The 13,216-nt window shown below is 32.2% G+C and overlaps 2 long non-coding RNA genes across 2 annotated transcripts; one reads left to right on the top strand and one right to left on the bottom strand.

Moving 5' to 3' along the window:
- The first annotated feature begins 765 nt into the window (after positions 1–765).
- LOC145789974 (uncharacterized) lies at positions 766–1,396 on the top strand. The gene is made up of 3 exons (XR_014328533.1): positions 766–966; positions 1,052–1,143; positions 1,284–1,396. It is a non-coding gene; the product is annotated as an uncharacterized LOC145789974 (long non-coding RNA).
- Positions 1,397–7,202: 5,806 nt separating this feature from the next.
- Positions 7,203–12,200, bottom strand: LOC114317623 (uncharacterized). Its single transcript, XR_003648678.2, has 2 exons — positions 11,958–12,200; positions 7,203–7,521 (listed from the first exon to the last, which is right to left on the bottom strand). It is a non-coding gene; the product is annotated as an uncharacterized LOC114317623 (long non-coding RNA).
- Positions 12,201–13,216: the final 1,016 nt, after the last annotated feature.

The raw sequence follows: 13,216 nt of genomic DNA, 5'->3' as shown, positions 1-13,216 counted from the left end.
ATCACTAAAACCAAAAAAAAAAATTAAAAAATTAATCTCAAACAACTAGTAAGATTAAAATAGAGAGAGAAGGAAGGAGGGAACATATCGATTACACGGTCTTGATTGACACCATCTCTATTTTCACCTTGGAAACCATCCGGGTTCTCAATACTAACAGTATCAGTTGTGGTGTCGTCTTCCTCAATTGCTATTTGATCCATATCCACTTTGATATTTCTCTCGCATAGTTAGAAGACGAAGGCTTGAAATTTATATATACACTTTCATAGCTCAATATATATGTTTTTTTCTTAAAAAAATGAACGTAATTTATATCAATCATTTTTAAACTGGTGTGATTTCGAGGCTCAACTTAATATTTTAACAATACACTCACTGCAAAAAATTAAGGGCAAACTTCACTTTACCCCTTGTGGTTTGGGTCGGGTGTAGGTTATCCCCTGACATTTGGAAATCACCACATAACCCTCATGTAGTTTGTGGACTAAAACGCACACTAACTTCTATTAACAGAACGTGTAAATTTACCTTTATACCCTCGTCTTCTTCTTCTTCTTCTCTCTTTTAAACTTGCAAATATACATATACATATATATATATATATATATGTATGTATATACTCACAGACAGAAAAGAAGAAGAAGAGATGGCATTAGAATTGCTTATGGGATGGGCAAAATGCCTTTAACTATTTCATCTATGTTCATAAACATTGCCTTTAACTATTTCATCTGCTAACCTGAATTGGATCCTTCTAATTAAATAAGCCAATGTTGCTTTCCTCAAGAATCACTTCAATTATTTTGCTTCTTTTGAGCCACCACTAACTGTGATTACAATTTGACATATGCAGGCACCCATATATGTAAATAAACAAATTGTTTTGACAGATGGCATTAGAATTGCTTATGGGATGGGCAGAATGCCGGATGCAAAGTCCATATATGATGTATCTTTAGACAGGTATTGGTTCTGCATACTTCAGGGAACAGTATTTTGACTCTGTGGGTTTTGTTGTGCCTCTAAGCTTGAGTTATATCATATCCAGCCCTGCAGATGGTCCAGATTTACTAGCTGAGGAATTAGATTTGGTGAGGAATATGAATTTAGCAGTCAAAGAGGAAAGATACAGCGATGCAGGTGTTTTAGCTCGAATAGAAAACTTCATTGTATTTTTGGTTGACCAGTTACAAATTCCTGTTATTTCACTTGACTTCAATTCATGTTGCTAATACTCACTTGTTATAGAATCTATCATCACTGATTATTGTTTCGCACAGCCATATGGAGAGACAAACTCATGAAGCTTCTTGAGTCAAGACACGAGCATTAAATAATTGTCCAGGTACTTTGCTTTCTGGAATGTCTTGATTGATTTATGATGCACCACTCGAAATTGTTTTTGGTGTATAGTTAGTTCATTTTAGTGATTTGTTCTGAATTGGAGCTGTGAGAGAGGAGGAAGAAGAATGGCAAGCTTTTGTAAATTTAAAGATGTGTAGGGGGTATTTTGGTCAAAAAACATAGCTTACTCTCTTTATGGGCATGTGAACCTTACAACCCGTTAATTTGAATGGAAAAGCTAACTGTGTGTTTTAGTTCACAAATCACGTTGGGGTTATGTGGCGATTTCCGAATGTCAACCCTCCACACCCGACCCAAACCACAAGGGGTAAAATGAAATTTGCCCAAAAATTAGAGTTTTAGAAATCAAAATTTGAGGACAAAATTATTTTTTAGGAACTAAATATTTTTGTTGCGAAAAGTGTCGTCATTATATTTTTAGCAACGAAAATTAGACATTAGTGATGAATTATTATCCTTTTAGGATTAAATTTTTTATCTCAACAAATAAACCATTTTGAAACTAAATTATTTTGTCTTATTAGTAAAATTTTCAAAATTTTGTCATTAAAAGTCTTATTTTTTACTTTTCGAGACGACCTTTTAACGATTATCCTCATGACGATAAAAATTGGTCTCTAAATGTCTTTTGCAACAAAATTTTCACTTTTAGAGACCAAAACTCTTATATGTTGTAGTGACTACAAATATATTAATTGAAAGAGCACTACTGTAGACCCCTAGTAGGGGGTGACCCCACCACCCCCACATACACGTGGGGGGTAAAAAGAGAAGGAAAAAAAAAATTGAACCAATCAGCACCCACTGGGGGTGCTGGGTTTCTCCCCCATTTTCCTTCTTGAAATTTATTAAAGGATTAGGATTCCCTCCCGTCCAGATTTTGAACTAGATAGCACTCTTTAGGCTCGTAGGGCCCACCACAAGTCTCGTTTCGATGATTCGAACCATTCATTTTGTTGGGCATTTCTCTATTTCATCAAAAAAAAATAGATCAATCCGATAACCACTATAAAAAATTAAGGTTTTAGAGACCATAATTTAGGAACAATTATTTTTTAGGAACCAAATAATTTTGTTGCGAAAAGTGTCGTTATTATATTTTTAGCAACAAAAATTGGACATTAGTGATGAATTTTTATCCTTTTGGGACCAAATTTTTTGTCTCAAAAAATAAATTATTTCGAGACCAAATTATTTTGTCCCTAAAAGTCTATTTATTAGTGACATTTTCAAAATTTTGTTGCTAAAAGCCCTATTTTTGACTTTTCGGGACGATCTTTTAGCGACTATCCTCATGACAATAGAAATTGGTCCATAAATGTCTTTTGCAACAAAATTTCACTTTTAGTGACCAAAATATTTGGTCCCTAAAGCTCTTATATGTTGTAGTGAACTATAACTTGTTCAATTTATTGCATTTGTCACTAAAAAATGTATGATTTATTTTTAAAAACACAATTGCTGTTTATTTTTTTAGTGAAAAATTAAACAAGTTATAATTATGGAATCAACCTAATTTTTTTTTTTTTGTAGATGAAGTACACAAAGTACCTAATAAAATGAATGGTTCAAATCATCGAAAACGGGGCTGTGGTGGGCCTCACGGGTCCAAGCATCGCTCTCCAATCCAAAATCTGGACTGAAAGGGATTCTCATCCTTTATTACAATATAAATTATTTTTTGGGATTTTTAAAATTGCATTTTGTCCCTTTAAAATTTTAATTTCTTAACAAATGATGCCTTTATTAATAAGTTAATCAATTAACAAATTTTAATAATATCATAAATATATTTTAATTAACAATTTTGAAAATTTTATTGTTGCACTAGGAGAATAATTAAAAATTTTATTTTTTTCTATTAAATAAAAAAAGTTGACAATGAGTTATAATAATTTTTAAAATCACAATATGTAATTCGTATTTTAAACAAATCTTAATAAATGTATTTGCAATTTATTCATATTAAGGTTGGTTGAAAAAATAATAAATGCAAAAAAATATATATAAATATAGGTAGCCATAACTTTTGCCAAAAAAAATAAAAAAAAATGGTACTTTCAAAGTGGGCTCAAGATAGGAGATTCTATTTATACCTAAAAAAGTATTTAATACACTTAATTTTTCAGTACCCTCTTATTAAATTATTTAGGAGTACTTTTTCATAAATTATTTTTTACCTATTTATGTTCTATTTAGTTCACATTATTTTCTTATATTTCATTATTTTCTTATATTTCAATAAGTCTTATGAGTGATATAGTTACCAAAATACTCCTAATAATATCCACATTTACAATATAAATGTTCCGTTATGTGAATGTTCACACCGTCAATGTGAATATTCATATTATAAAATATGAATGTTCACATTACCAAATTACTAACCGTTCAAATACTTTAAATATGAGAATTAGAATTTGATAGATCAAATATTCAAATAATAGGACTTATTAAAATACAAGAATATCTTATAGACTAATTGGAATACAAACACTTAAAAAAAATTATAATAAATCTCTTAATTATTTATGATTATAATATACTCTCATTACATTTTATTTTTTTTCACAAATTAACTTTTATGATTATTAATTTTCTAATAAATCATTCACCATTGATTTCAGCGAATCCACACGTTCCGCTGGTAATGATATCCTTGACATCCCAATCATGCGGTAAGATAGAGGCTGTTGCATACATAGAAGCCTCGAGAAGTGGAGAAAGAAGAAGCGATTGGAGGAGGAAAAGGATGCCATTGACAATTCTTCCAAGTTCCAAGTCAAGACACTTGCTGAAAAGGCTAGAAAGAATAGGTAATAACCGCGTATGTTTTGATGGGGGTGAATTGAAGTTTTAGAATTAATAGAAAAATAAAGAGAAAATAATTAAAATTTTAAGAAGAATGTGAAAAGATTTAAATATAAAAAATTTGTATAAGTGATTAAAGTGTATCATAATAAAAAAGATTAATATTACATGAACTAATTAGTATATTAATTAGTGTATCAATACTAGTTATGATATTATTATTGATCACACTCATTATACAAATTACAAATATTAAAAATACCTTAAATTATGTCATATTATCAATTGATACATTAGTTAATGCACTAATTGGTGCATATAGCATTAGCCAATGAAAAAATAATATTATATTTTAGAAATTTAATATGCATCGTCCTTTTTAATAAATTTATATAAGAGTATAATAGAAACTAAAATTTTAAGAAAATTTTATTTCCATACACCTCTTTATTTCAGTGCACACACTTAATAAAATTTTATTTTAATGACAATAATACCCTAAAATAAAATGACCATAATAGACATCAAAACCCTAACCAACCCATCTCATCTCTTCTCTCTTTCTCTCTCTCTACCACCAACAACAACAAACAAACCCACAAACCCTTTTGTTTTTTTCCTCTCTTTATAATCAATTTAATTTGTTTCGGTTACGAATCCAATGGAGAACAACATAGAGGAAGATGATAACAAAAATCAAACGGTGATTTCTTCCTCATCATCATCGCCTCTATTGCCATCGCCACAAACCCACCAGTTTGATTTTCTAGCGAGCTTTGCTTTCTAAGAAAGCCCTCTTCAGCAAACCATTACTGATTTTTTTTTTTTTTAATTTTTGTCGGAAATCAATTGTCGAAATTATTATTTTTGTTCCAAAAACAATTTTAATAAAAAGAGATAGCTTTGAGACAATAATTTCGACGAACACAATTCGAAATCATCATATTGAATGAAGCAACATCTCTTTTAGACATTTTATCAAACACTCAATGAGCAATAAAAAACTGATCGCATTTATAGTACAGATTTAGAAGCTTGTTCCACAGGGGGATAAACCCATCAAAATCAATCCTTAGAAGTAGGGTATGGACAGATAAACCAATCTGGAAGTCTCTGGAATCAGTGCATTCTTGCGATACATGGCTCAAATGGTGCAATTTGACAGGAGTGGAGTAGCTAAGACCTGGTGATTCAAATGGGTTTCTGTCAATAGCATCGGTTAAGGTGGAGATGGTACTAAGACATTGGCATAGAGAGAAGAGAAGATTGTGGTGAACGCAAGAGTATCATCTTGTTAATGTTATAATTGGAATATGTAATGTGTGAAATAAGATAAATAATACCTAATTAAATTCATATGTGATGTATACTGAGATACGTAGGTGTGTAGAAATAAAAAATTTCAAAATTTTCGTTATAAGTACTGAATTATTATTTGGGTGCAAATAGAATCACCCCTCAAGATGAGTCCACCACAAAGGTTTTATGGAACAAGAACCGGTAAACATTTTCTAGGTTTTTTAAGATTGGACAAGCAGATGGTGGTGCGACAGTCAGGTGGCGGTGGAGGTTGAGGGACTTATTGTTTCTCTTCTTCCTCCTCTCTATATATGTGTGCATGGCCATGCTCGCGCTTATGCACGTAAACGTTTTAGTAAATTGTGTGTGCGAATGGAATTTTAAGACCATTTGAAGATGTTCTTTTGTGGTGAATTTGGTTTTGGAACATACAAAGGCTTGTGGAAGGGGTAGGGGGCAAGCTCATATGGTGTTCAACAAAATGCAAAAGAGAGGCATTAGGTGGATAATTCTTTGCAATTGTTGTGTTGATTTTATTATTATTATTATTATTATGGTTTGATAATTTGGTGGTTGGTATAGGCGGTGGTTGTGGGTGTGGAAAGAACATAGTCTAGTAGAGGTGGAATGAGTGTGGCCATATAGATAGGTGGTAGCATTGATGTTGTTGTGGTTCGAAAGGAGGTGGTGGTGATGTTACAGTAAGACACACACACACACAAAATGTTGTGGTGGTGGTGGTGTGTGTTGATGTTGCTACATAAAATGGGGGAAGGAGGCATGGGAGACGACAGTACAGTGAAGAATGAATAAAGGTTGGTGTTTGGTTGTGAGAGAATATTTTGGGATGCTTGGGAATAAGGGTAATTTTGGTATTAAGAGGCCAAAAATTGCTAACATAAGATATTTCTGTTACCTTCTTTATCAGCAAAAATGCAGGAGGGGCATGTGTATACTGTCAGCAAAAGTAAAGAAAGCCTGTCTAATTTCAAAAACCACAGGGGTTCTTGTAATTGTCAGATATGTCAGGGAGGTCCATGTAATTAACCCTAATATCTATTCCTTGTATGTAAACACACATATAAAATTACGTCTTACTAATAAAGCAAATTTTACACTATTTTTACAAAACGATTCACAATTTGACAACAATGGTTTCATCCTATCCAAAATTAGCTTTAGAATGGTTTAACAGTATGTTCCTGTACTTGAATTGCTCTTCAACAGGTTCAAGTGATTCATTTTGATCCTGTCATTATTCATCAGTTATGGTTACTCCTACAATTACTCTAATGCTAGATAGTTTATATATTTTTCTGGTAGAGATTTGAGAAACTCAAAGTGTTTTCTCCCTAGCAACACATGGATACTATGACATACATAGCTCCAACCCGGGCACCATTGCTGGCTGTGCTAGGTGGCGATGGGGGCTCAGAACGAAAATAAGCTCAACAGAAATCCTGGCAGCTATCAATACTCTAAAGAAGTCCCTGCATAAAACTTCTTCTGGTTGAAAATCATAAACCTCAGGCAAAATGTGTTCTATGGTTCACACCTTGGCTGGAGTTTAGTAGCTCCAGTCCCAGTACTATTGACGACGATGGTAATTTCCTCTTAGAGTGAATCCAACACGTGTGAATTTTCTTCTGGCAATCCTAGTAGTCCAAGTGTTGTGTATATTACTAATAGAAAAGATTGCTCAACCATCCAGCAAGGTGTCATAATTTTGAGAAGCTACATTTTCTGTGTTCATTAACAAACAAACAAAGATGATTCTTGCACAATGTGAGAATTTAATATCATAAGAGCAATTGGTGTGCAATTATTGACATGAAATAGTGAAGTAAAATTTTTTAAAAAAGAAAAAAAAGAGGAAAAAAGAGGAATCCTCCTGAACAGGACCTGCAAGTCTGCAACATAAAAGGCTAGCAGCAGACCCTCAGACATCTATTCTGCCGCTTCCACAGGTTTTGAAGCTTCCATCTCCTTAAACTTTTCCAGAGCAGATATGCGTCCATCCAGAGACTCATTCAGTCCTTTCATCTGCGCAAACAAGTTATGTAAAGTGCAATCTTTACTGTATACTAAATAGGAATATGTAGTTGAAATGAACCATCTCAATTCTACTTAACAAAGTGCCATCCTAACAACCTTAAGGCCCCGCTTGTTTTCAGAGATAGAATGGAGAGGATTCATAGTGAGGGGATTAAGTAAAATTGTATTTGTTTTGATGATAGTTGTTAGTGTAGGAATTATTAAATTATTTTTATATAAAATAATAAAACAAATAAAAAAATACAAAAAATTAAACATTAATGTTCAAAAAAAAAATGCCCAACATGTAAAAAATAAAAAAATAAAAAAATTTCTAATCCTCTCACTATTTTTCTAATACCACCTCCACCTCCTCCATCTCAATCCCCCCTTCCAACCTTAATCCCCTCCTCTATCCTAATCCATTCCCCAACTTTACAAACAAACACAACACTAAATGGGCCCCACCTCCATCCTAATCCCATCCCACCCTCTACACCCCAAAACAAACGGGGCCTAACAACATGCAGGTGATCCTTCACCAGAGAAGATGAAAATAAGAAATAAAAAGAAAGAAACACTTAATTTGTTATTGTGTAGTATGTAGCAATATATAATGGCTTAAAATCTACGAACGGGAGGAGTTGATGATATCCTATGAAGCACCGACACGTCTCCAGGGCATATATACAAGTGTCGGACACTCTCTCTAACGTGTCCCCTTTTTTTTTTTTTTTGAATTTTTCCAGTCGGACACGCCATGGACACACCATGACATTTTCTAGACACGAGCAGGTGGATCGAAGAAGCCCTAACTGTTAGAGGGAGAGAGAGAGAGAGAAAGAGATCAAGGGAGAGAAAGAAGCCCTAACCTATTCAGATCAATCAAAAAAGCCCTGAGGTATTCTTCTTCGTCTTATCTCTTCTTCTTCTTCTTCTTCTTCTTCTTCTCTTCCCTTTTCTGTTTCTCCTTTTCGTCTTCTCTGATTCTCTCTCCGTTTTCTGATTTCACTCTCTCTTGTGTTTCTCCTTTTTTATTTTTTTCCTAATTTCACTTCTCTCTCTCTCTCTCTCTCTCTCTCTCTCTCTTGTTTCTCTCTCCTCCTTTATTTTCTTGATTTGTCTCCTTTCTCTTTTTTTCTTCTTTTTTTTTTATCCTCATGTTTGTTAAGCCTAAAATTCATAGAATAAATTATTTTTATTTAAAAAAAACTCATTTTTTATTAAAAAAATTTAAGAAATATGTTTATTGATCTTATTATTATTGTAATTGTATAAGAATCAATAATTTTCTTTTTATTTTAGACATATAATAAATAAACAAAATTATATATATTAAGCATATCTCCAACGTGTCGTATCCATCATTTTTTGAAAATTTGCGTGTCCACGTATCCATGTCGTGTTCGTGTCCGTGTCCGTGCATCATAGATGATATCCTATGAAGCACGGACACGGATATGGACATGGACATGGACACGGATACCAACACGGCAATTTCCAAAAAATGGAGACACGGACACGACAAATTTATTTATATATATATTTTTATATGTTATGTAGATTCATATTACATTCATCCTAAATTAAAATTAACAAACACTAACATAGTAACATTAATTCAATAAATATAACCACTACATTTAAAAAATTAATAAATCATCCATTCACAAAAAAGTCATAATAAACGATAACAGGAACTAAGACGAGATGGGGAAAACATTCAACATCCAACAATATTCTTCACAAAAGCACTAAATAAGAGAGGCAAAAGAAGAAGGAAAAAAAAAAAAAGAAAAGTGAGCCCCGTTGTGTCCCGATATGGACACGTGTGTCCCCGCCATATCCCCTACAAAAAAATCAATAAATTAAAAGGACAAGCCATCTGGTGTGTCCCGTAAGTGTCTCCGGCGTGTCCCCATGTCCCTGGCGTGTCCGCGTGTCAGACACTACCACGGCACCGATTTTAGAGTGTCCATGCTTCATAGATGATATCCATATGGATCGTCTTCAAATTATACCAATGAAGGTTTACCACTACAAAGGCCATTTCCCAATTTTTGTCCCCAATAATCAAGGGTGTTGGAAGGGGTAGACTAGACATAGACCTAACTGCTGACATAAGATGCACAAAATGGATGCTCTCAGACTCGAACCCTTGTTTTCATGTTTGGCAACCAAGAATTTGACCACTACAACAAACAATGATCCCTAGTAACCATTAATTCCAACTAATATGGATAGATTCCAACTTCAAGAAATAAAATTAAGAAAAATTTTAAAATCATAATACTTATTTTCATAATTCCGAGTTCAAGAATTTCATCCTAAGATAAACATAACTCAAATTTCACCTACACTACAAATACACTATCCTCTTTCTCCCCAAAGCCTGCCATCTTCACAAGGTTAGAGATCAAATCTGTACAAGCCACATACAACAGAGGTACTCCATGCTTGTCATCTACTTAAGAGGCATTGCTCCTTCAATACATAAAGAAAAAAATACAAGGTTGAAGATTTAAAGTTAGCGTATCAAAGGAGTGGTTAGGTCTCCACTGGAAATCGAATCCATCAATAGTAATTTTCATAGCCATGTATTGACTAAACTAGTCTAAGGAAGAAAGAAATTAATGCCTTGGCGATTCCCTGAATATTCTTTTCGCTAGTCATACAGTTGAGATCTCAAACAGGATATTGAGCAATTCTTTTTTCCCCCTTCAGAGAGGATTTTTGGAAACCACGCAGCATGGCTGATTGATTTTATACTATCTGCTTTCTAAAGCTTTCTAGACATGGCTTCTGAAGCATTTTAAGTCATTTCCAATGATTCAATAGCTAAATGGCTAGCTATTAGTATCTTTTAGCAATAGATACTGAGAAAACACTACATTTTAGCAATGTGGCTTCTCAATAGTAACTTTGCCACAACAAATTTTCTCTTTCATTTATTCTCCGATTTCAACAACCATTTCAAAATACTACATAATCAAACTTTATTAATTTAATTTAAAGTTATATATTGCAAAATAAAATAGCACAAGACATAATCATAGAGAAAGATTTGAGGAACATAATAATTTGAGTTGTTGAATTGTGCTGATATTTTTGTGCTTAATCTTTCATTTTTTTAATAATTTTGTTCTTGATCCATTCTATATGTGAAATTATATGGTTTTTGTTTCTATACTTATTAGGGGTGTTCATGGATGGGATTGGTCCTGCTTTATGCTGTGTTTGGTTGAGGGATTTGAGGAGGGATTTGGAAAGAGAAATGGAAAACGTAGGTGAAATGTGAAAAAAACATGCCTACATTTCACATAGTTTCACACACCTTTTCCCTTTCCCTTTCCATTTCCAAATCCCTCCCCAAAACCTCCAATCAAACACAGCGTTAGAGTTCCAGGAAAATTGAAACTGTAACTGAACCATTGAACCTTTGTAACCGGACCATAATCAAACCATAGAAATTGATTAGTTCAGTTTGGTTCTACAATTTTAAAAATTTTATATAACAAGAAATATGATGTATATTTGATAAGAGTAAATAAACTAACAATAATTTGTTTAGTTAAATTGGTTAGAGCCCTTCAATTTTTCAATCAAGACTAGTATTGAAATTTGACTATAAACTTCTATATTCTTATTTTTATACACAAAAGTATTTAAAAAAATTAAAAATATATATATATATATCACTGTTCGGTTCGGAACCATAACCAAAGCCTTGGAATAGGTAACCGAAACCAAAATCGAAAATGATAAAAACCATACTAAACCAATGGTTTGAACCGAATTGAATGGTTTACTGGTTTCACCAGTTTTTTTTAATACCCCTACTTAAATTTGTGTGTCCTTTTGTTTTGCAAATATCAATCTTAATTTTTGATGGAAGTGCCATGGATATTTTTTTGTAGATTTCTGCTATTTTTTTAGGGGAGATGAACAGTGTTTCTAGAATACAATTAGGAAGATGGATAGTGATTTTGAATAGTTTTGTTAAGCTGACAAAATAGCTATTGCTAAAACTGGTGCCAAATTTGAACTTGATGCCATTTTTGAGCAATAGCAACCCTTATACCTCACCATTGGAGAAATTCCAATGTAGCAAAAGAATAGGATAACATAACGTTGTGTTAAAATCCCAACAATTACCCATTTCTTGTTAATATAACCACTAATTTCTAAGTTACCATAAACATAGGAAAAACAGAGTAAATATAGTACACAAATCTCTTTATTAGGGTTTCATCACCATAAAACCAGAAAAATCTAAAGAAATTGAGGTAGAAAAATATCAAAGAAACTGAGAGAGAAATCAATCCCTCACCAAATTCATAGCGCTTTGCAAACCCAACAAGTACAGTTAGGGTACTAGCATATTAAGGGTTGAAAATTGATAAGAAGAGGGAATTAGGATGGATTTAGAAGAGAAGTATGTGAACCTGTTGAGAGATGGAGTGGTGAGCAACCTGGTAATCCTGGTGGAGGATGTACATACCCACAAATGATGCCGCTGCGGCGCCGGCGAAGAACGACGCCATTCTCACTCTCAGAACGTAACCCATCTCTCTCTCTCTCTCTCTCTCTCCCCCCTTCTTCACCTGGGCTATGCTCGAATCTGATCGATAATGCTTTTAACCAAACAGGCGCAAATACGGAGGCTGCTTCTGTGTTGGCCAAAACCAGCCAGATGGAGCGACGTCGTTTATGGTTACTAACCATTTTTTTATTTTTAGGAAAACTACCAATAATTGTACATTTCTATCGAGTATTATTGAAAATAAATTTTAATAAAATTGTTACTAAAAATAATATTTTGGAATAATTATATATATATATATTGTTAAAAATCGATAATTAATATTTTTTATTATAATTTTTATAAATTATCGCTAAAATTTACAATTAGTAATTTTTTTTGTAATGAATTTTTTAAACTGCTGCTAAAAATTAAAAATTAGTACATTTTTTGTTATGATTTTTTTAAACTGTCGCTAAAATTTATAATTTGTGATATTTTTTATGACAATTTTTAAACTGTAATTGAAAATTAACGATTAATGATTTTTTTAATAATATTTAATGAATAATATCATTAATTATCATAAGATTTATTGAATAATAAATTTACATATTATAAGGCTACAAGTTTTTTTTCTTTTCTCTTTCTTTCTTCTTTTTGTTTGTTTGTTTTTCATAATTTCAGAGAGGAAAAGAGAAGTATATTAGTATTGCATTTTTTAATTTATATTTAAATTTTTAATTGCGTAATAAATTTATTAATAAATTATTAAATTAATTTAAAAAATTAATAAATGATTGAATTCTCTCAAGCTAGATTTAACTTGAGAGAACTTTTGAATTTTGTGAACTCATTTTGAGGTCGACATCAGGGATCCCAATTATAGAATCCGTTGTGTATAAAAATTGGATGATAATTATAATTTCAAAAGTAGTCATTTATTTTTTATAATATAAATGTGAATCAAATATATAATAATCAATATCCAATCATCTTAATTTTTAACATAAATATTCTATTAAACGAGTATTAAAAAGTAAATGGGTCTTAATTTTTCATATGAATATTTTACTATATGAGTATTAAAAAGTGAATTGTTCATATTACCAATATCATCCCGAAAATGAGTCTCAAAATTAGGGCCGCGTCAGTAAACAAAAAAATCCACAAATTAAACCG

This window comes from Camellia sinensis, chromosome 1, assembly GCF_055761805.1.
Source record: "Camellia sinensis isolate YWXY chromosome 1, ASM5576180v1, whole genome shotgun sequence".
Classification (NCBI taxonomy): domain Eukaryota; kingdom Viridiplantae; phylum Streptophyta; class Magnoliopsida; order Ericales; family Theaceae; genus Camellia; species Camellia sinensis.
The sequence above is the reverse complement of the archived record's forward strand: the minus strand, read 5'-3'. Positions and strand labels throughout refer to the sequence as shown.